This window comes from Callorhinus ursinus, unplaced genomic scaffold, assembly GCF_003265705.2.
Source record: "Callorhinus ursinus isolate GAN/ISIS: 27379988/994484 unplaced genomic scaffold, GSC_fseal_2.0 scaffold33, whole genome shotgun sequence".
In the NCBI taxonomy this organism is placed as follows: Eukaryota; Metazoa; Chordata; class Mammalia; order Carnivora; family Otariidae; genus Callorhinus; species Callorhinus ursinus.
The window spans coordinates 3,996,268-4,018,739 of record NW_027397095.1 but is presented as its reverse complement, the minus strand read 5'-3'; the positions used below and the strand labels follow the sequence as shown (position 1 = coordinate 4,018,739).

The 22,472-nt window shown below is 39.6% G+C and overlaps 1 protein-coding gene across 15 annotated transcripts in view; it reads right to left on the bottom strand.

Annotated features, from left to right (window-relative positions):
- Positions 1 to 22,472, bottom strand: part of ENOX2 (ecto-NOX disulfide-thiol exchanger 2) — a 279,817-nt gene that overhangs the window by 90,036 nt on the left and 167,309 nt on the right. Inside the window, exon 5 of one of the 15 annotated variants that reach the window (XM_073879139.1) lies at positions 16,021 to 16,136. The exons of the other annotated variants lie outside the window; for them this stretch is intronic. The gene's annotated coding sequence lies outside the window, so the exon portion shown is untranslated. The remainder of the gene's footprint in view (positions 1 to 16,020; positions 16,137 to 22,472) is intronic. 15 annotated transcript variants of the gene reach the window in all.

Below are 22,472 nucleotides of genomic sequence, written 5' to 3'. Positions count from 1 at the left end.
AACTGAACGTTTTCCAGTCTGGGGGTTCTATTGTACCACAGAAAGTATGCTGACGTTGTGCTTGAGGAGATACTTAGCACTAATGTAATTCTCTAAATGGCTATTATCACTTTACTTCATATGAATAGTTAACTGGGTGCCTGCAAAATTTCCCCCATGGGATTGTAAGAACTTTGGGGGCAGGAATGATACCTCATATACTTTTAACTTATCCCCAGGATATGGCATAGCGAATGAACAAATAGCTAGTATAGTGCTATCAGTTTTTAACTACTTCAATCTGCTGAGAGCATTGTAATGCCTGATAATAATTGTGGCTCACATTATTTGTTGGTTATTTTATTAAATAGAAATGCTTTTCTTAACTTTTCTAAAAATGTTTCCCAAGTTAATCTTGCTATATTTTCCACATTAATTTTTTCTTTCACTAACTAATCTTAGCTTGGTTCTATCTACCAAAATCTCAAGTCATGGGAATAAAACCAGGGAACCAGAGATGATATTTAAACACCAGTATGACATGAGCAAACAGAACAGGACACTGAACCTTAGCCATGGAACAGGGACCAGGGAGACCCCTTGGCTGTGCCAGGGGTCAATCCATTATTGCTAGGCCATGGGGAAGCCTGGGGGAATACCAGGAGGATCAGAGTGGCCTGGGTGACATTTAGGGGGATCTGGACAGTGATTATTTATTGGCCAGGGTAGCCAGTGATGACTTAGGGGGTTCTTGGCAGTACCTATTTACCAACTGGTGCGTTTTTTTCAGTATTATTAAACTGATATGGCCATTCAGTGCACACTGTCTGAATATCAGCCTGGAGGAAGGGGACCTATTTTCACCCAAACATGCAGCGTAAGTAAGCAGATACTCCTACCCACAGCTGTAGTCTCTTTAAGTATTCTGTCTTAATCCTCATGGAAACCTTTGAGATCAAAGTTATTCCTTATATTAAGCCCACATGAAAAAAACCTTTCCTACAGAAATATTAATCTATCTTCTCTTATTCTGTCTTCCCAGGGGATGAATGGCTACTCACTCTTTATCTGTTAAACATGTTTTGTCCCTTTAAAGGAATTATTATTTAAAATTGTTTTTCTTGAGCCTACAAAGAAAAACAAATCTTAACATCTACAGCTTTTCCACCCCCTGCAATAGGTGAGTCAGGTAGGGGTAGCCAAGAAGCAGAGGCATATGGTGGGAGACTGAGTAGCTGTCCTTGCTGTTTCCTGCTTGAGTGGAGAAAGCAAAAACATTTTTAAAACAATGGCAGGGGCTGAATAACAAAGAGCTCTCCCTTCATCAATAGAAATAAAAGTGTCACATTTTTGTGCTCTTTTAAAATCATTTTTATCCTAATCCAACAACATCCTCATCTCTGGGTGGTAGACATATCCCACCTTGACACTCAGTAGCTGCTGAGGTACCTTGTGTCACCCATTCCCACCTGTACATGTCCACTTGCTGGAGCTGGGTCGCCATGAGCCACAATTGCTTCTTTGTCAGAAGACCACCTGGGTTCCAAGGTCTTGGTTTGGGTAACCTTGTCTTTGCCATTTAGTGTTAAGTTTAGTTTGTAGGAATGCTAGTGAAATTGCTCAGGAAGTTGGACAGGACATGTGGGAAATTGGCAAGGTGACTAATTCCTGTTTCTCTAGAGGTGATGGCTGCAGCTATACTATCTATTGTGAGTAAATGTCAGTTGTAAGTTCCTTAGGTACAGGCTTGGTAAAAGGGTACGTCAGAATCACAATTTCTGCCTGGAGGGAATGTCTAAGCAATAATATTGGACATGGGGTGTTCAGCACACTCTAGTGCTGAGGAGTCAAGCCTGAGATTTTCACTTAGTAATAGCATCAAGTGAGAAAGTAGGCATTCTCACAAATTTATGTAAAAAAAAAAAATCACAGGAGCATCATGTATGCCTTACTTTCTGGGACACCTCTTAGATTACAAACTGAACAGACAAAAAAACTTGGGATACACACTAATAAACAGTTTCAAATGGCATGTCACATACTAGCTCAGAGGCAGACAATTTGCTACAAGTCTTTATTTGTGAGTTCCAAGGAAATATCCCCCAAACAGTGCCTTTAGTCCTCATCAACTGCAATATAAGGAGATCTCCAATAAAGCAAAGCCCTTTTCCTTGTGTAGGAGATTTCCCTGTGAAGCACAGGCTCCTTGGGTAGGATTAATGCCTATGGAATACATACTGAAAATAATGGCTGGGGGCTGACAGCATAGAAGAGCTCTGACAAGCATGCCCAGTGGGAGACACTGATTGGACTGTTAGATTCCTCCAATTTTCATGCCTATCCCTGCCTCCTGCTAAGTTGTGTGAGCTTCCAACACACAGGTTAAGATGCCTTACCCAGGGATTTCACTTATGCAGTAGACCAACCAAATATGTATACCTGAGTATAAATGGCTGCTTGTGAAGCACCTAAAGTTTTTTCAATAAAGGAGGAGTTTGTATGTGTCATTTGGTCTGCACTCTGCCAAAGGCATGTCACACTGACATTAGAAAAATGTGCTCTTTTCAAAAAGATTTAGTCTCATTTCCCTTTTATTCCCAGTCTCTCTCTAATGACTGGAAGTAGAATGAGACTTCGATTTTAGGATGACTTAGAGGTCTGCGTTGGCTCTTTCTTCCCTTGGTGTGTGATCAACTTCAAAGAAGCAATTGTGTAACTACTAAGGAAATTAGTTCTTTGCCAAGACATGAAGACCTTTTGTTATAAGCCAGAACGAATAACTAGGCCCTTCTCTCTCTATCTCAAGAGAGCCTCTGGGCTAAGAGGAATGTCTGTCTGGTGGTCTAGGGTTGTTCACTAGAGCGGCAGGCAGTCAGCTGGTCAAGAATATTGTTTGTGCTCCTTCTGTAGGCAGAAGCACTGGAGTAGAGAGGTTAGGGTGAGTGTGGGGACAACAGTGGAAATAGGCAGTAAACAAATTAACAGATGTATATAGCACAATGTCCAGTGGGTGAGCACCTTCTCTGTGCAAGTTACTGCACAAAGTGTTTTATATGCATTTAATCCTTATGTCAACCTTATGAGGCAGGTATTTTGATTCTCATTTTATGGAAGAAAAAACTGAGTCTTGAAAGTTTAAGTAACTTGCTCAAAGGTTTCACAACTAGTAAAAGATGGGCCAAGATTTGAACGCAGGCTTCTATCCTTTGACCCTAAGTGTTGGACATTATATTTGGTATGTTGCTTATGCTTAGTCTTCACAACCTTTCTGAGTTGCAGGTATGACTATCTTTATTCACATTTGAAGAAATGGTGGCTCAGAGAAGTTAAGCAATTTGCCCAGGATCACAGAGGCAGTAAGTGGCAGAGGATTCTACTCTAAGCCTGACTCCAAAGCCCAGGCTCTTAACCACTGAACTCTACCACCTCTACATATCAGACATTTGGTAAATGTTTGTCCCCATTCCAACTGGTACAGTGAAGGTAGGTGAAGAACAAAGGGTTGAAGGTAACTTGAATTTAGTAGTCAGAGCAGGAGAGGTTGAGTAGTGGAGCTAGAGCTATAGCTGCCATTTTCCCTGGGGGCTGGTTTTACACAGGATGTGGGGGGGCAATTAAAGACATAGGGAGACAGAGGGTAACTGTTTTCTATCCCTTCATTCCCTAATTATAAGAGGAAGAGAGACCACTCAGAACATGAGCTGGATCTAGGAGCTAACACTAGTAGAGACTGACTATTACCTGAGCTGGTCTGGTGTGCCAGGTATCGATATATTACTTCTTAGCTCCAAATTCACCCTTGTTGCTTATTCTCTGAAAAGGGTTCTGGGCCTTTTAAACATCTTTCCTTTGCCAGTTGGCACAATGTTAAGCTTTGTCAGTAAGGGGCACAAGAGAAACATTTCAGAAGGAAGGGAGTTTTCTTCCTGGTACCCGTTTGCTGGTGTGCTTGCCTTGCAGGCTCCTGCAGTGCAAACACCCACCTTCCCAGTGCCTCACTCCAGCCGCACACACAGCTTCCCCAGCCCCAGGCTTCTGCAGTGCCTGCAGCTTTCCCAGCATGCAGTTCCTGTAGTACATGGTAATCAGCAGCATCCAGCAGCATCTCCCAGTACCCCTTGTTTGACTGGTTTTGTAGTAGAGTGCCTATGCTAAGATACCTCCCTGTGAGCAGCTTTCCCTGGCACTGTGGAGAATAGATTTCCCAGAAGTTCCACAGGTCAGATTTCTACAAAGTTCCAGGAGATAGAATTCTAACAAGTTCTGTTGGCACAGCACCACAGAAATTTCTCTGCTAAATCCAGTGAGCGACAACTGTGCCCTTTACTACAAGGTCTCCATCTTACTACTGGGGAAAGGGTTATACCTTGGTTGCTCTAAATTAGCAGTAGGTACAGTAGATGCTCCTTATATTTGCTATTCCTACATTTTTACAGTTCTCTTTACTTCTTACTAGCCATCCCCTATTATAGTTAATACTTATATTCAAATTACACTGTTCAAATTAGTGTGTTCTCTTTCCTGATTTTTCCCAGACAAATATGGTTAACTCCCTCTTCCCAGATCTCAAAGTAAGGTGATTCATAGGGCAAAGGAAGGGAGTGTAGGTAAAAAGGATGGCCTTGTCCCAGAAACAAGGTCAAAAGAGAAAAGAACATCTTAATTTTTCAGGAGGCAGTAGATGTCTTCTCTGTCTTACTTTCCACTAAAGAAAATGACTTAGAACACCCGTGGCCTCTTAGCTGTTAGAATTCTTTCAATGAAGAGGAAAGAATCTGCTAGATAGGAAAGGCAAGTGGAGTCTGAAGACTGATTCGGACATGAGATTTAAAGGGTTTATGATAATTCCTAGTCCAAACTGTACTTGAAGTTCCACAGTTCAGGTGCTCCAAAGGAGAAGTGGGTATTTGGGAAGACGCTCTCAAAATGAATACCCTTTTTACAAAAATGATGAATACTGAATTCAAAATCTCTGATTGCCCACAGAATCCTTCATTCAAAGTTCAGGGTTGTTTCCTCCACTGCCGGAGATAAAATATTTTCTTTTTTTTTTTTTTTTTGACCTGGCTTTCCTGTGGACACATTTATAGACATTTCCAGACAGCTTGCAATGTTATGAATTCTGTAAAAACTTCTGATAGAAAGTTAGGTGTTTGGAGTTGATATGTCATGATGTTTTCCAAGTGCCACAAGGAGAAATGGTTTTCAACAGTGACAGAACATCATCATAATTTTTGTATTACTCAGGGATTTGTACAGCTGAGTTCTTTTTGAATTTCAATAAAACATTTCATAAACACGTGTTGGTAATTAACCACTACCTTTCTGATTTTGTTCTCTTTATGCCTTTATGCATCCCCACCCCTCCCACCACCTCAAACTGCAATACTGCCTCTCCAAAGCTCAATGAATGCAAAATGGAAGGCAGGCAGTTAAGTAGGAGAGAATAAGGAAATGTAAATCTCAAGGTCTGATAGTCAACTAAAATGCTCCCTATACATGATACAAGATCGTCTTTGGAGAATTTAAGAAGCACTGGCCCAGATCAAATTCAAAGACACTAAAAGCATCATAGTTAATCAGCCAGCCTGCTCAATCGCTAGGAAGTTTCCAATATATACTTCCCATGTGTTAGAGGCCTCACAGTAATAATAACTACATTTGGAGGCATAAGCTTTCAATAAAGGGCATTTAGCCAGGGTTGCCTATAATGCCTATGGTCTTTGACAGCCTTCCTGGTTGTCTTCTGAATCATCCAGAGCACCATATTTCATGTTCCGGGTGAAGATCCCAATCAGCATAAATGAAAAGAGAGAAGTTTGAGCCATTTTACGTAGTATGATTCTCCTGCTAGAAAACTAACCAACTGCAGTTTCAGAAAATCAGTCCAACTGTAGTCTCTGCTTCCCTTCTTGTTTTGCTCCTTCCAGTTTTGGCCTAGGCCCAAGTCCCTGTAAAGCTTCACTAGCCTTCCTTTTTCCCCTCCATCCCCCACATATATGCACACATATACACACAGAAGGATCACATTGCTAAGAATGGAATGAGAAAAGGAGCATTGCCTCAGAGCAGTTTGATGGTTTGTACTGTAGCAGCTTGTAGGGAGAGGTAGAATAGGTGATATGCAGGGGTTTGTTGACCCGGTTAGAACATCCCCCTGAAGAGTCAGGACACTGATAAAAACCAAGGGTTGCTGTAAACCACTGCAGACTTGCCTTCACTTTCGAAACAGGAATCAGTCCTCTGTTGCTATCATTATAATGATTATAGATTAGAGAACTGGTTTTTAGCCAGGGTGGTTGGATGGTCTGCCACATGAAGAAGTGGTATTGAGAGGAGGGGTAGCCTAATACTTAAGATGGGTCCTAAGATCAAGACCTGGATTTGACTCTCAGATTCACCATGAACCATAAGGAAGGTACTTAACCTCTCTGAGTCAGTCTTCTCATTTACAAAATGGAAAGAGTAGTATGAGCATTATAGGATGTTGTGAGGAATAAATAACATTTCTAGCAAACAGCAAAAACTATATATGTTAGTTACTATTATTTCTATACTATTATTTATTTAAAAAGCACATTGTCATAATATCCCTCAGTTGCCTTCTTCTCTTTTGCCAGTTTTGGAGGTGTGGATGGAGGTGGTGTTGCTGGGGGTAAAAAGATGTCACCCACACATATGTTCGTAATTGACTTTTGACAAAGGTACAAAACCAATTCAATGATTTTCAGCAAATGCTGCTGCGGCAACTGGAAATCTATAGGAAAAAAAAATAGGAAAAAGAAGCTTGACTAAGTCATAGATACCTTATACAAAGCTTAACTCAAAATGAAACCGGGGCTTAAATGTTAAATGTAAAATCTTAGGGAAAAAATCTTTGGGATCTAGTGCTACAAAGAGTGCTTAGGCTTGATACCAAAAGCAAGACCTCTAAAAGGAAAAATTGATAAACTAGATCTCATCAAAATTAAAAACTACTGATCTGTGAAAAACTCTGTTAAGAGGATGAAAAGACAGGCTACAAAGTGGGAGAAAATATTTGCAAGCCACACATTTGACAAAAGACTAGTATCTACAATATATAAAGAACTCTCAAAACTCAATAGAAAAAAACCCAAATGATTCAATTAGAAATTGGGCAAAAGATATGAAGAGATTTCACCAAAGAGGATATACAAATGGCAAATTAGAACACAAAGAGATGTTCAACATCATAAGCCATTAGGGAAATGCAAATTAAATCCACAGTGAGAGATCATTACACACCTGTCATAATGGCTAAAATTTGAAAAATTATATGTTTGTAAACCACATATCCAGTAAGGGGTTTATATCCAAAATATACAAGGAACTCACACAACTCAATAGTAAAAAACAAATAACCCAATCAAAAATGGAAAAAAGACCTATGTAGACATTTTTCCAAAGAAGACATACAAATGGTACATGAAAAGATGCTCAATGTCACTAATCATTAGGGAAATGAAAATCAAAGCCACAATGAGATATCAGTTAAGTTATCAGATATCAGACCTGTTAGGATGTCTCTAATAATAATAAAAATGATGAGATAATAAATGTTGGCGAGGGTATGGAGCAAAGGGGACTCTTGTACACTGTTGGTGGGAATGTAAACAGGTACAGCCACTATTGGAAACAGTATGGAGGCTCCTCAAGAAATTAACAACAGAACTGCCACATGATCTAGCAATCCTACCTCTGGGTATATATCTAAAGGAAATAAAATCATTATCTTGAAGAGATATCTGTATTCCCATGTTCATAGTAGCATTATTCATAATAGCCAAGGTATGGAAACAACCTAAGTGTCTGTGGACAGATGAATGGATAAAGGAAATGTGGTATATACAGACAAAGGAATATCACACAACCTTAAAAAGAAGGAAATCCTGTCATTTGCAACAACATGGATGAACATGGAGGATATTATGCCAAGTGAAATAAGCCAGACAAAGAAAGACAAATACCTAATGGTATCACTTATATGTAGAGTCTAAAAAAAAAAGTCAAACTTGTAGAAAAGTGGTTGCCAGTGGCTACGGGATAGGGGAAATAGGAAAAGGCTGATAAAAGGGTACAAATGTTCACTTATAAAATGAATAAGGTCTGGGGATCTAATGAATAACATGGTGACTATAGTTGATAATGCTGTATTGTATAATTGAAATTTGCTAAGAGAGTAGGACTTCAATGTTCTCACAAAAAAAGGTAAATATATGAGGTAATGGATATGTTAATTTGATGGGATGAAGCCTTCCACAGTGTATATGTATATCAAATCATCATGTACACTTTCAATATCTTGCGATTTTGTCCATTTTACCTCAGTAAAGCTGGGAAAAAAGGACTACACCAAATATGCAAGGATGTCAAGAGTCTGGACCACTCATATATTACTGGTGGAAATGTAAAATGGTACAATCACTTTGGAAAAGTTTGGCTGTTTCTTTTAAAAATTGAACATGGAACTACCAAATGACTCAGACATTGTACTCTGGGCATTTATCCCAGAGAAATGAAGACTTACAGTCACATAAAAACATGTACATGAATGTAAATAGTAGATTAATTCAAAATAGCAAAAAAAGTGGAAAAAAACAAGATGTTTTCAACAGGTGAATGCTCAACTGTGGCACATCCATACAAAGGAATACTACACAATCAACCATTGATACACACAATTACCTGCATAAATCTTGAGGGGATTATGCTGAGTGAAAAAAGACAATCTAGAAAGGTTACATACTGCATGGTTCCATTTATATAAAAGCCAAAGTTACAGAAATGGAGAATATATTAGTGGCTGGTATAAGGCAGTGGGGCAACATGAGGGATTCTTGTGGTGACTGAACTGTTCTGCATCTTGACTGTACCAATGACAATATCTTGGTTATGCTATTGTATTATAGTCCTGCAAGATGTCACTGGGTAAAACGTATATGGGATCTCCCTAATTATCTCTTACAACTGCATGTGAATCTTCAATTATCTCAAAATAAAAAAGTTTAACTTTTCAAAAAAGGTAGGGGAAAAAAGATGTGGAAAGACAGAAGAAGCAGAGTAGAGATAGATCCTCCTGTCTTCAATACAGTTCAGGTATGTGTCCCAGATTATAGCAGGATTTCCAGCTTGGCAGGCTAATCCCGTGTGGTACAGAGATCCCCTCAGTGTAGGAAATCAAGGCAGGCTTTTCCTGCAGAGACAGTACTTGCTCCTCTCGTGGGATATTAGCTATTGCTCTTACAAATTTGGACACTGGGGGTATATAATACAATTAATGAAGGTTAAGAAGCTCTGGGTTCAAGTCAGAACTAGCAAAGTTCCTAAAAGTCCTGTAAGCAGCTCTGTTGCTGGTACCAAAGCCTCCTTTGAGATCTTTTAAGCAGAGGGGATGTCTGAACACAACAGTACTTTTCTGCTTGGCTTCTGAAAAGAAGAGACAACAGAGAGGAGCCACAGGACAGCTCTCTTCTTGAAGACAGCATGGAGAAGGGAAAGAGAAACCTGAGAGTGGTCAAGGAGAAAAGACTGAGGATTACAGGCTTGACAAGGAAGACAGCAGAAATTTCTCTGCCTCCATGTGTCTGGGTAATTGGGCATCTCTTTACCTATCATGGGTGCCATGCAGTACTTCAGGCAAGTTGGAAGGAAAGTGTTGAGTAAAGACCAACTGAGTGTTGACATCTCATTTCTTTTTTTTTTTTTAAGATTTTTATTTTTATTTATTTGAGAGAGAGAGAGAGAGAGAGAGCACAAGCAGGGGGAGTGGCAGGCAGAGGGAGAGGGAGAAGCAGGCTTCCTGCTGAGCAGGGAGCCCGACACGGGGCTCCATCCCAGGACCCCGGGATCATGACCTGAGCCAAAGGCAGGCGCTTAATGACTGAGCCACCCAGGTGCCCCTTGACATCTCATTTCTAAAGGTTAACGGTTCACAGGTGAATGGCTGCATGAAATAGTAAAGATCAGTTTGCTTTTCCATCTGGACAATGGATCACTACTGGGAGAACGCATTTATACACTGGCTGAGTATTTTCAAACAAACACAGTAGTCTTTCTGCTCTTCTCTTCTGTGATGTCATTCAACTACCTGATTTGATTAACACTGACTTTAAGGCCTCCCCATACACGGGTTCTCTGTCTGTTTACCAAATCCACTGAAAATGCCCAGCCCAGGTGGTCTACCTACAATCAGCAGAATTTCTTGGAGTCAGGTGAGAATATTAAATGTGTCTGAATTAAGGCATTCTTAGGTGAACTAAGAACTCCATTCATGTAAATGCCTGCTACAGCAATAGGGATGTGGATGTCTCATGGGAGCAGTGCAGGGATAGCTCCAACTCTGTGCCCATTTTCTACCTTCCCTGATTCTCCAGGGGCAGACAGGGGCTTCTTGGGCTTCCCAGTGCATTTTGTGTTCAGCCCATTTCCACAGGGCATAGCACCTTCCTGTCTTTCCCACCTTCTCTTCTGGCTGCCAGTTCTGTTATCTCCATCAGAAATTTGATCCTGCTAGAAGTGCTGTGGGGTTTTTTTGTGTGTGTGTGTGTCTATTTTTTTTTTAATAGAGCCTTCTAGTTTCCTTTGGGCCATTATGTTCTCCCGAAGCAATGCTTTGCCGTCAGTCATTAATATTTAATGTGACTAGAAGCTTTCACAAAAACCTATTGAGATGCACATTCTTTAAGTGGCAAAGCTGCTATTTAATGATCTCGGGTGGATACACTAATTCAACCTACCCGTGAGGAAAGGTGACCTCTAGTCTCTCTGGCTTTGTGTCTACATTAATATAACTGAAACCTCTTCCATTTATGAAAGCATCCATTCACTCTAGAAGAGAGGCCTGTAGGTTTTTTTCTGACATCATAAAAGTAATGGATGATTTCTAAAAAACTGTAAAAGAATATAAGAAATACAAGTATGAAAAGATGTACATATGATGAATGTCTCTTACAACATTGCTATAAGAAGAAAATAAATTAGGAACAACCCAACTATCCAATAATAGAGGATTGGTTAAATAAATTAAATGATATATATTTATATAATGGAATACTTTGTAGCCAGTAGGAATGATGATGTAGATCTATGTTTACTGACATGGAAAGATGCCAAGATACATTAATAAGTGAAAAAAGTCAGGCTAAAAACCAGTATGTTTTTGTTTTTATTAAAAGAATAGACACACTGGCCAAGAAAGCCAGAAAAGGTATACACCAAAATGTTTTCTTTGGGTATGTGGTTACAAATGATTCTCACATTGTTCTTTACATCTTTCTTTATTGTGTCTATTTTTTAAAAAAAATTTATGTTAAATATTTAAATGCTATGTTAAATATTTAAAAAATTAAAAAATATTTAAAAAATATACAAAGCAAAGTTGTTTTGTTAAAAAAAATTATGGGATTGTAGCTATACAATTGATAAACTACTTTTACTTGACATCACAGTCCAAGCATCCTCTATATTTCCATCCAAGCCCTAGTTGTTAATCTAGAGCAGAAGCTGGCAAACTCTTCTGTAAAGGGCCAGATTGTAAATATTTTAGGCTTTGTGCACTCTGTTGCCTCTGTCATAACTACTCCACTCTGCTCATGGAGTGCTAAAGCCGCCAGAGACAATATGTAAACAATTGGCATGGCTATGTTTCAATAAAAACTTTATTTATAGAAGCAGGCAGTGGGCTGGATTCAACCACAGGTTGTAGTTTATCAAAAACCCTGTTCCAGAGTGCTAAATAGAGGAGGCTGAAGTTCCATGTGCCTTGAGAATTAATCTGTTTTCCTCTGTTCTCCTGGGTCCATGCAAGGGAGAGGTTGCTGCTCTCCAAAGTTGAGGCCAAAATGGCTTGGAGACATCACTGGAACGTACTATTTTTTGCTTCTTGGTTTGAGAATTTTCTTATTCCATACTTGGGCCATGCTTTGTCTAGGCTACTCTGCCCACCAGAGTGAACCCTACATGTGCTGTAGATAAAGCCATGGTTACAGAAGCCCCCTAAGGAACTCAATTTGGTTGAAGAACTTGCAATCGCTAACTGAGTGACTTTAGCTAAACCCAGAAAGCCTAAAAGAATCAGGGTTTTCTATAGCCCACAAGTATTAACACACTTCATAAACCAGTTTTCAGAGGAGGTGGATAATTACATCTGTCCACAGGAAAACTTGCAAGGAATCTTAAAATGTTCAACAGCAGCCTAATTTAGGAGTTTAAAAGACTTACATAGCGGGGTCATAATACACATGTGGGAAAAAAAAAAAAAGGGAAGTTTTAGCTAAGATGGCCAGGCACTTTTAGTCACTGACAGCCCCCCTGATTCCCAGAAGAGCAGTACAAGGAGGATTTAGTTCATGTGTTTGCCTTTGCCTTCAGTTACAATCAGTGTTGCAGTTTATTAAAGCAGTTTACTTGACATATCCAATCTGTATAGAGTATTTTCTACCTCTTCTTTTTTCTTCAAAGTAAGGAAGATTAAATTATTGCTTATACACACACACACACACACACACACACACACACACACACCTGAAATGCTTCCAAAAACACAGCTTCCAGATCACCCCTATCCTTCTATCTAAAATATTGTTTGATCATATTTAATAGTCTAGCCACTCAAAGGAAGTCACATCAGAATTGAATGTTTTAGGTACAGGATCCAGGGAACCAGAGGCAGATAATCAGATTCTGGGTTACAGCAGACCTAGATGTCCTAAATTCCTAACCTGGGAAAATTGGGCATATAGCACCAAAAATTTACTGATAGAGAATCTCAAGACTTGCAGGCAGCCCAGGGCACTTGTGGACCAGCCTACCACAACAGGCCTTTCAGAAGAATGGGGAGTTGGCTCAGGTGGGAAAAAGGAAACGGAAGCAGGAAAAGGTCTTCAAGAGAACCAAGAAAGTTCAACAGACAGTGTTTAGAAGATTCAAAAGGGAGTGGGGGATGGAGTCAAGCTGTTGGTTGAGGTTAAGTGTGAAAAGGGAAGAGCAGAGAGCGAACATGGACATGCTGCTAGTACTGTACCTGCCATTTGACAGAGGCAGGTTAAGTGACTTGTTCAAGGTACCAGGTCAGTTGCCTTGAAATGTAAATTTACTCTTTCCATTTCTACTCTTATGTTATATGCCACCATGCCACCCCGCTGCTCATGAAGCTGGTGCTTATTCATTTTCCTGAAGATTTAAAAAACTTAAGAAAAATACCATGTAGTATATAGGTACAAAATGGTTGCTTGACTCTTTTGTGGAAATGGCAGAAATTTTTAAGGTGTGCAAACTGCTTTAAAATGCCTAAGTGCCAGATTCTCAATAAATGGGGATGGGTCATTCCAGCTGATCCCAGCTAGCAGATTGGAGGCAGTTTTCCAATTTGAAGAATGACATTAAAATTGCTATCACTACTTAAAAAGTTTCAAATGTTTAACTTAAATGAACTCATGTAGATGCAAGTACAGTGAACAGGAAGTTTGACACTTGGGGAAACTTGGCTTCCAGTGTCAGCTCTGTCACCAGTTTACTGTGTGATCTTGACTAAGTCACTTTCTCTCTCTGAGTGTTAGTTTCCTCACCTGTGAGATCACACGGTTGGACTCCATACTCTCTAAAGGCTCTTTTGCCTCTCACCTTTTATGATTCTGTGATTCCTGGTGGGTTTTTTTTCCCCTGACATTTATTTGCAAGGGCCATTCTGCCATCTACACAATTTAAGTTTTCAGTAAATCGTGGATGATCTTAAATAAAATCTCCCCCTTGAAGAGTGGAAAAGAACAGGATGTTTGTGCTGAAATGGCTCATGTCAGGTATGACCTTTTTAATTCAGAGCAGCTCTCTAGTGGTTCATTAACTCACCCCATGGGCAGCACAGCAGGCAAGTACTATCATAAAAGGTGGCAACTGTGCAGCCAGAGAGCGCTGCCCTACTACCCAGTGAAAACAAAGTCGTTTCCTATTTGCACCCACACGGGTCAATTTTTAGATCAGGAACATATGATTCTATCACTGAAGGAATCCTGGCCAACTCACAGAAACCCTGTGCCAAGTCTAACACTTGCTTTGAGGACTAAGCTGGAGTCCTTTCCACAGGAAGTGATGGAATTACTTCTAAATAATTGATAACTGTGGCTCTCTTTCCTAGATAATTAAAAATGCTTAGAAAATATAATAATAATGACCCACTTTTGCATAATGCTTTACATTTTACAACACATGCCAATTAATGTATTTTTTGATTTCACATTTTCCTAACAACCCACTGAGGTGAGGAAAATCATTATTCCCCATTTACCAGATAAGGAAACCAGGGCTCAGAGAAGTTAAGGATTTATCCCAGGTCTCATAATAAGTGGCAGAGCTGAAAGTAGAATCGTATCCTGGCTGGTTCAGCTAATTCACCAATAACACTTTTTTAACTGTCTTGTTATACTAATTGTTAGGTGTTATCAGGAGTGCAGGTTAAAGATCAGAGATTTTAGTACTGTGTCTAGATAGTGCAAAGTAATTTTACACTCATTTGAAGACTTCTGACATAGGTTTAATTTCTCATTATGGGATCAGTGGCTAGGAGAACTCTGAGAAAGTACATATGACACAATGAATTCAGTTGATCATTATATATAGCTACTGGAGTCAAAGCAAATATTTGTTGAACTAACTGATCCTGTGCAAGACCATATGGAGATAAACAGAAATATAAAACACGATTCCTGACCTAAAAGGGATTTGTAAACACTAAATAGTGTATAGTAAAGTGCTAAACATTATAGTTGCCACAGTAAGTGCTGTAGGGGCGTGGGAAAGGGAGAGATTGTGAGGGAAGTGTTTGTGGAAGAAATGGAATTGAATTAAGCAGTTAAAGGATAGGTAGAATTTCACTGGCAGAGAGGAGGAAGAAGACAATTCTAGGTTGAAGGGTGAATGAAGGGTGTGGGAAGAGAATTGCATGAGCTAAGGCAAAAGGGGCAGGCATACATGAGACTAGATATCTGTGAGGACTCTGATCTGAATGGAGAACAGTGGAGGGGGTTCTGGTAAAGCTGCAATTCATCTTATGTGTTCAGGCACAGGGTTGTCTGCTTTTCATAGCATTCTTTTCACTCACGAATAAAATGACATGGAAGGCAGACAAAATGATTTTTAAAAGATCGGCTCTGTAGTCAGACAGACCTGGGTTTGAGTCCCAGGATTACAACTTACTTGCTGTAGGATCTTGGGTTAATTAATTAATCTCGTGGGGTTTAGTTTCCTCCCCTATAAAATGGGGCTGTAATACAGAGCCTATGACATAATGCTCATCAAGTACTTAGCAAAGTCCTGGCACACAGTAAGCCTCACTAAATGTGAACTCTAATATAGGTGATCCATTGAATAAGAATTTATTTCTATACCTTTGTGAAGGTTTTCATATGGATACATTAAAAAGCAAAACGTGTTTTTGGTCTAATCACTTGTTTTGATTTTTTATTCAGATTTTGATTAAAAAAGATAACCACAGTAGTGAGGACTGAGTTCAGGAGATGGCATTGAATAGAAAAGTTAAGATCAGATCCTGCAGGACCTTCATGGTTGGTTTGAGGAGATTGCCCTGTAGGGAATATATATGCCTTCTGACTAAGGAGAAGAGCCAGAGGAATCAGCTCAAGGGCATTTAGCCAACTGCTGGCAAAAGTGTCCCAAGCTTGCAAACTGTTCATCTTTACCTCCAACTACTCATCCGTTTGACACTCTGGGATCCTTTCATTTTCTCTCTAAGGAGCATTTCTTAAAGGTATGGTATGCTGGGCACATTTGCATTTCTCACATATATACTTTCTGATAGATGGGAAGTTTGGATCAGCATTTTTGTCCTGCAGGCCCTGGGTATAATCACTTTCTAATAAGACATTAGGGTCATCTAAGCAAAGGGTCAGATTTACTGAGGAACTGAGAAACTCTAGGGAAGTAAATTCCGGGCTTGAGTGTAGCAGGAAGAAATAACAGGTGCCAACAACAATAAGCAACAGAATCCCAGGAAAGAGCAACTGTTACCTGAGCCTGGAAGGTCATGAATGTGGAGCACATTTTCCAAAATAGGAGCCCAGGGACATTGCTGTAATTACCAGCCAATAAGCCTCTCCTTAGTACCAGGAAAACAGATGGATACACTAATTAAAGGGGGAAAGAGAGGGAGAGACAGAGAACAATGTAATATTTAAATGTGAGGAACTCAAGAGAGTGAAACTAGCTGTTCCTGACAAAATTACCCTGTTAACTCCAGGTAGCTCTAACCACATCTTAGAAACCTATGCCAAATTAAGTGTTTTCAAATAATTACATGTTTTCAAATAGTCTTCATATATAGTTTTCTTTGGTCCAGGGTGAACTGCAATGTTGCTTTTGAAGTAAAGAAATCTTGGAAGCCACCCTCTATGACCACATATACCATCTTTCTTATGTTTTTCTCCCCTTTCTTTTTCAAAGGGAGGGGAAACATACATTCTAAAAATGACTGAGTTTATTGGCTGTCACTGTTAAAGAATGGTTTACTAAATAGATGATATATAAGCACTTAGGAAAGTAAGTGGTGACCAGAGAAGCAGGAGTAAGAACATGTCTGGTTAAGTAAAGATAATTTTATTTACTTTTTTTCTTTGAAAAGGATACTAGAATGACAGCTTTACAGCAAATCTTTCACAATTGCCTTATAAAAAAAGATGGAGAAATATGGATCAGATGACAGCTTAGTTGGCTGGATTCCTAGTTGAAGAATTGTGCTCAAATGGTGGCAATGAATGGATTGACAACAATTTGGAGGGTTACAGGGCTCTCTATTTGCCCCTGTCTTGTTCAATATTTTAATGATTTTTGGATGAAAGTATAATAGGCTTGCTTGTTACAGCTGTAGATAAGACAAAGCTGGAGAGTATACTTAACTTACTTGATGATAGAATTGAGTTTCAAAAGTAATTGTCACCACCAATTATTGAGTATCTTCTAGACACTACTGTACATAAGCTGTCTCACTGATATCATAAAACCACAGAAAACTAAGTCTTAGGTTTTAAATAGCTTGTCCAAAGCTACACAGCTAGTAAGTGACACTGCCAGGATTTAAACCCAAACCTGTCTGCTATTAAAGCTCATGCTCTTTCTCATATACTTTCTCATATACTATACTGCCAGCCACTACTCTACATTGTCTTGACAAACTAGCCTAGAATATGATTTCTCTTGAAGATATGACAGAACTGAACAGAGGCTGAAAGCTCTGGGAAACAAGAAAGAGTCAGACCATATAGATTTCTCATGGCTTTCATGAAGGACCAGAATGGTGCTAAAGTGATGGTGAAAACCAGCACTTAGACATGTAATCTGCTGAGAATATTCTGAGTTAGAAGACAGTGAACGTCACTATTTCCTGGCTTTGTTATTATATCATCTTTATTTGTATGAGGAAAAGTGGTTGGAATGACAAGCCCAAAACTATGAAAATGGAATGTAATATAGGAAAAAAAAAAGCCATAGAAGAACAGAATGGAGGAAATATGACCTCTGTGTATCTCATATTACAAACACTTACGGCATTTACTTTGCAACTTTTACATGAGATAACAATATGAACTAGCTTCTAGAAAAGCAGATATAACTCAGGCTGTATTAATGGAAGACCTAAGTGGACTCTAGAGCCTAAGGAATAACAGGCATACTATCTTTTGTTCTGGCCACTATGTTCTCTTGTGATAGGAAGGTATTAAGAGCAATATTGAACAGCCCCAGAGGAAAGTGACTGGGGTGAAGCACTGGAAACCATCTCCTATGAGGGATATTTTGTGGTAAGCAGAATATTTAACTTAGTGAAGAGAAAACTTGGGAGCTATATTCAAATATGTGAAGAACTGTCATGTGGAAAAAAGATTATACTTGGTCTGATATGTTTTATAGGACAGACCTAGGACCCAGGAGGCAGCTTAATGTTCAGTATAAGAAAAAATTGCCTAATAAAAACAATAGGTAACTTAGGCACTATGGTCTACTGTTGACATAGAACCCATGAGGTCCATGGAGAGGGGAATGGCTACATCGTAAAGTAGGGATCTTAATGTCACTTGTAGTATTTGTCACAAGTTAGATGAATGCCTGGCAGGAATGTATCATATTTAATTTTGTATTGAGGTGGTGGGGTAGGAGGTGGGAATTGAATTAAGTGTCCGTGTGAAGCCTTGTTTAATCTAAGATTCAATAAATCTACTTTATCTGCTTTCAACTTTATAACATTAAACGCTGTAATCCCACAGTCCAAATACAGCATTCTGAACCCTTCATAAGATTGCTATGTGTCTATATGTGCACACACATATACATTTATTGTTTAAATCAAAGACCAGGGCTTAAGGAGAAAGCTTAAGGATAATATCTGAATATATAGAAGCTTCTAATAACTTAGAATCCTACAACATTCAATCTATTAATTAAGCCTATGAAATAAAGTAAGAAAAGAACATATGCTGTATTTAGGATGGGAAGAAATTGAAATATACGTCACATTTCCAAAAACAGACAATGACAAAAATTTAGAAAATATAAATTTAAAAATGATTTCATCTCAATGGTTGAATCACAGGATGATTCTCTTGCTCTGTCTTTGTGGAGCATAAAGATAATATTTACAAAGCCCTAACTTTGGCTTTGTATCCATCACTGTGCTAGAGGATTTCATTGTATTACCTTATTTAATCTTTGCAACAACCTGACAAGGTTGGTATGAAGATGTTATTTCTATTTTAAAGTTGAGGAAACAGTCTCAAAAAGAAGCAATGAATCCAAGATCTCACAGTTAGGACACAGCAGTACCAGGATTTGAACACAGGTATTTCTGATTTCATACCATCTACTACACTAAATCAAAGCCCTCCTTCTCTTTTCTTTCCTCTGTTAACACAAAGCCCTTTGAAAATGCAAAGTGTAGCACAAATGGTAATGCCTGCCATTGATAAACTATAACATCCAACATCGATTCACATGATCTCTGCCTCAAAAAACCTTTACATTTTAACATAAAACTTGGTCTCTTTAGCACAAATGGGAAGAAATTTGGAGATTCCTGGCCTGTTCTATAGATTTGATTTCAAGAGAAAGAGAAGGTGCTTGAAGAACTTGGAGGAAGAAGGCCCAGTGAAAGGTGCTCCTCTATTTCCTGCAATCTAGATTCGAAATTGCTGAGAGATGAGAAAGATGGGAAACCAAATGGTCCATATGATATCACTTCCTGCTTGTTCACTACATGCAGAACCCTGCAATGTCTATTATATGAAGATCCAGAGGAAGAAGAAGGACTGAGTTTCCTCCATGGGGGAGTGCCCAGTTGAAGGGTGCCATTGATGAAGGTTCTAAAGCAATGCTGTAAATTTCCTGATCAGTCTAAGATCTTTTGCTGCAAAGGCAGTCATCCTTTAGATGGAGTGTCATGCTCACCCTACCTCCACCATTAGTCTAAATGAATAAATTTTAGAGCAAGTCCTGAGCTCAACTTGTTCTTAAGTAAGGACTTAAAAAGTAGAGACAAAAGATGGCAATGAAGTACTAACAACTGCCAGGAAAGATTTGGTTGACCAGCTCCAACTTTAAGCCCCTTTTCAGAACCTGTCATTTGTTCTCCACAGCCTGTGATGAATTAAAACCCCTGAATCAAACAGACCTCAAGTTCTCACTTCCGAGAAGGCATCAGTGGTGTGAAGAGAAATTGCTACTGTGACAGTTCAAGCAATTAGTGAAAGGCCAGTGCATTTCCCAGCTTACACATGCCTCTTAAGCTTCCCGTTAATGAGAGTCAATGGGCTTGCCAGCAGACACTGTACTCACCATTTTTTCCCATCCAGACAGGACAGTCCAGGAACAATTACAGAATCGTGAACTTGAGCCACATCTGTAGCCCGACATAGCTTCATTTCCCTAGTGGACTAATGTGTAACTGCTTCACTGCCAACACATGAGTCCTCTTTATCTTGGGACCTTGCTTTTTGCCTTCTCTTCCGTTTTACTTGAGAAACCCTCCTTGTTAAAGGTACTGAGGATAGTAATATAACAGCCGCAAATCAGTTCATGTCTCCTAGAGGCCAGATTTCTTCCTGCCTTAATTAGCACTGCTTTTATTTTATTTTTTTTAAAAGATTTTATTTATTTGACAGAGAGAGACACAGCGAGAGAGGGAACACAAGCAGAGGACTGTGAGAGGGAGAAGCAGGCTTCCCGCGGAGCAGGGAGCCCGATGCAGGGCTCGGTCCCAGGACCCTGGGATCATGACCTGAGCCGAAGGCAGACGCTTAACGGCTGAGCCACCCAGGTGCCCCAATTAGCACTGCTTTTAAATATCCCTGCCATCATCTCCAATTTGATATGGGCCTAAGATTCCCCTTTCCCTCCAACAAGGGTTTTCTATTGCCAAAACTGCCTACCACAAGGGAAAGAACAATTAAGCTAGTCCCTAAGCACGAAGCAAACCCATTTCCAACTAGCTAATGAGGAATGTGAAAGTGAGACTAGGGTCTTTTCAAGGGAAGTTGATTACATTTTTGTCCCTTAGCCCCAACCCCAAACTGAGCTGGGTGGTTGTGTCCATGCAGGGTGGGCACTGGCACAGACAGAACCAGGGGTCCAATGAAGGTCTTCTCTCTCCATCACAATAGGACAGCTGTGTGCAAGCCAGATATGAGTAAACATCTGAAGGCCAAGGCGCCAATTAAGAGGCTCTTAGAGTACAACATAGGCTGGTGATGGTGAAAATGTAAAAGGAATGCTATCCATGCTTATCTCCCACAAATTAAATATTAACTGCAACATGAAGATGGAGAGTGGTGCCAATGGAGTTGATCAAAATTGTCTGATGGTGGCAACTAGCACCATCAAACCCAATCTTTTAAATTTGGGTAGAAGAGTGATTTGAGGCATTTTTCTTGGCCAGGGAGGCAGGGAAGCACCAGTACTTTAAGTGAAGCCCTTATAAATGACATGTAGTCTTAGACTGTACTCTCCTAGCAGACAGGAGACATCTACCAAGTTTCTGGGTTTTTTTCTTCCAGTATACTTAAGACAGCAATTAGCACTTAGCAGAAAGTCTGAATTTCCTTAAACCTGTTTATATGGGCAATGGCCTTTCAAATGAAAAAGGTTGAACTATAAAAGAAAGTGGAATCAATTCCTAGCTTAAGACCCTGTTAATACCAAGAGTTTCAGCTTATTTTCAGAATTTAATTCCTCTGTTCAACTTTGTAATAGTCCCTGCAGATAAAAGGAGCCCAAGTGCCTCCTGGTTTCAGCAGAATATCGATCACTATCTCCCTGAATTTACTTTGGAGTTATACCCCTCAGGTGACTCCTGATACTGTGTACAGATGACCTGTTTTAAGACACAAAGCAGCTCTGAGCTGTGAACCTAGTGCCCCTGAAGCAGGGCTTTTCAAAGAGCTTCTCTGCTGAGCAAGCTCTTTGCACACTGCAATTAGGCTCAACCAGCAGACAAACTATTCCCCATCTGATGTGTCTTTCAATAATAGAGATTTGCAGCAATGTGCACCAGACTTGGAATATTACTCAGATCTACCAAGTCCCCAAATTGGGGAAGTGGCTCTGATTGAGTTTGGAATCTTCAGTGTCTTTGGACTGATGTATTTATTCAACATGTGGAGGCCTGTGGACAATTTGGATTCTAGCTCAGGCTGTAGCCACTATTTAAGAAGGCCTGCAGACAGTAACTAAAGATTAGAAGTAAATGTGGAGTGATGTAGCTAGAGGAAAATTCTCACTAGGCTCTCATTTGCCCCAAAGTTGTGAAAATTCAGAATAACAACAGCAAAGGGCACAGGAAGTTGGTGCTGCAAAGGTAGGGTGCATATTAAGTACACTGCTACATATTCAGTGGTACTACTTACATCCCAGTTTTCAGAGAGCTGGAGCAGGAATCAAGAAGCCTTAATTCTATTGAGTCATTTCTTTCTAAGCTAATAAAAGTGAACATATCAATCACCTATTATGTGCCAGAAACTGTGGGAAATGTTACTTCTTACTTACATTATCTCATTTATTTCTTCACAACCACCCTGTGAGTCCTATTATTTCCTCATTTCACAGGAAGCATAGAGAAGTCAAACATTTGCTGAACATAACACAGGGTATACAGAGCCCAGGTTAGTCTGATGCTAACTTCTTTATATCACTGCCTGTCTTCCACACTAAGCTTCCTACTTACTAGGCTACTTAGCACCACTCTTCCTTTGTTTCCTCACTTAGAAGTGGGACTTATGAACTGGCTGGTCTTAGAACCCTCCTAATTCTAAAAATCCAGTAATTTCATAGAAAGTGAGAGAAAAAAGCTATCCTTCTTCCAGCCAAGTGTGGATGCAGTTTCAGTAGACAACATTCCAATTTGGATCTTAAATCATATGCTGTGTGACTTTTTCTCCTGGCCACACTAGGTGATGCCCTTGGAGGACTGACTTTCCCGTTCA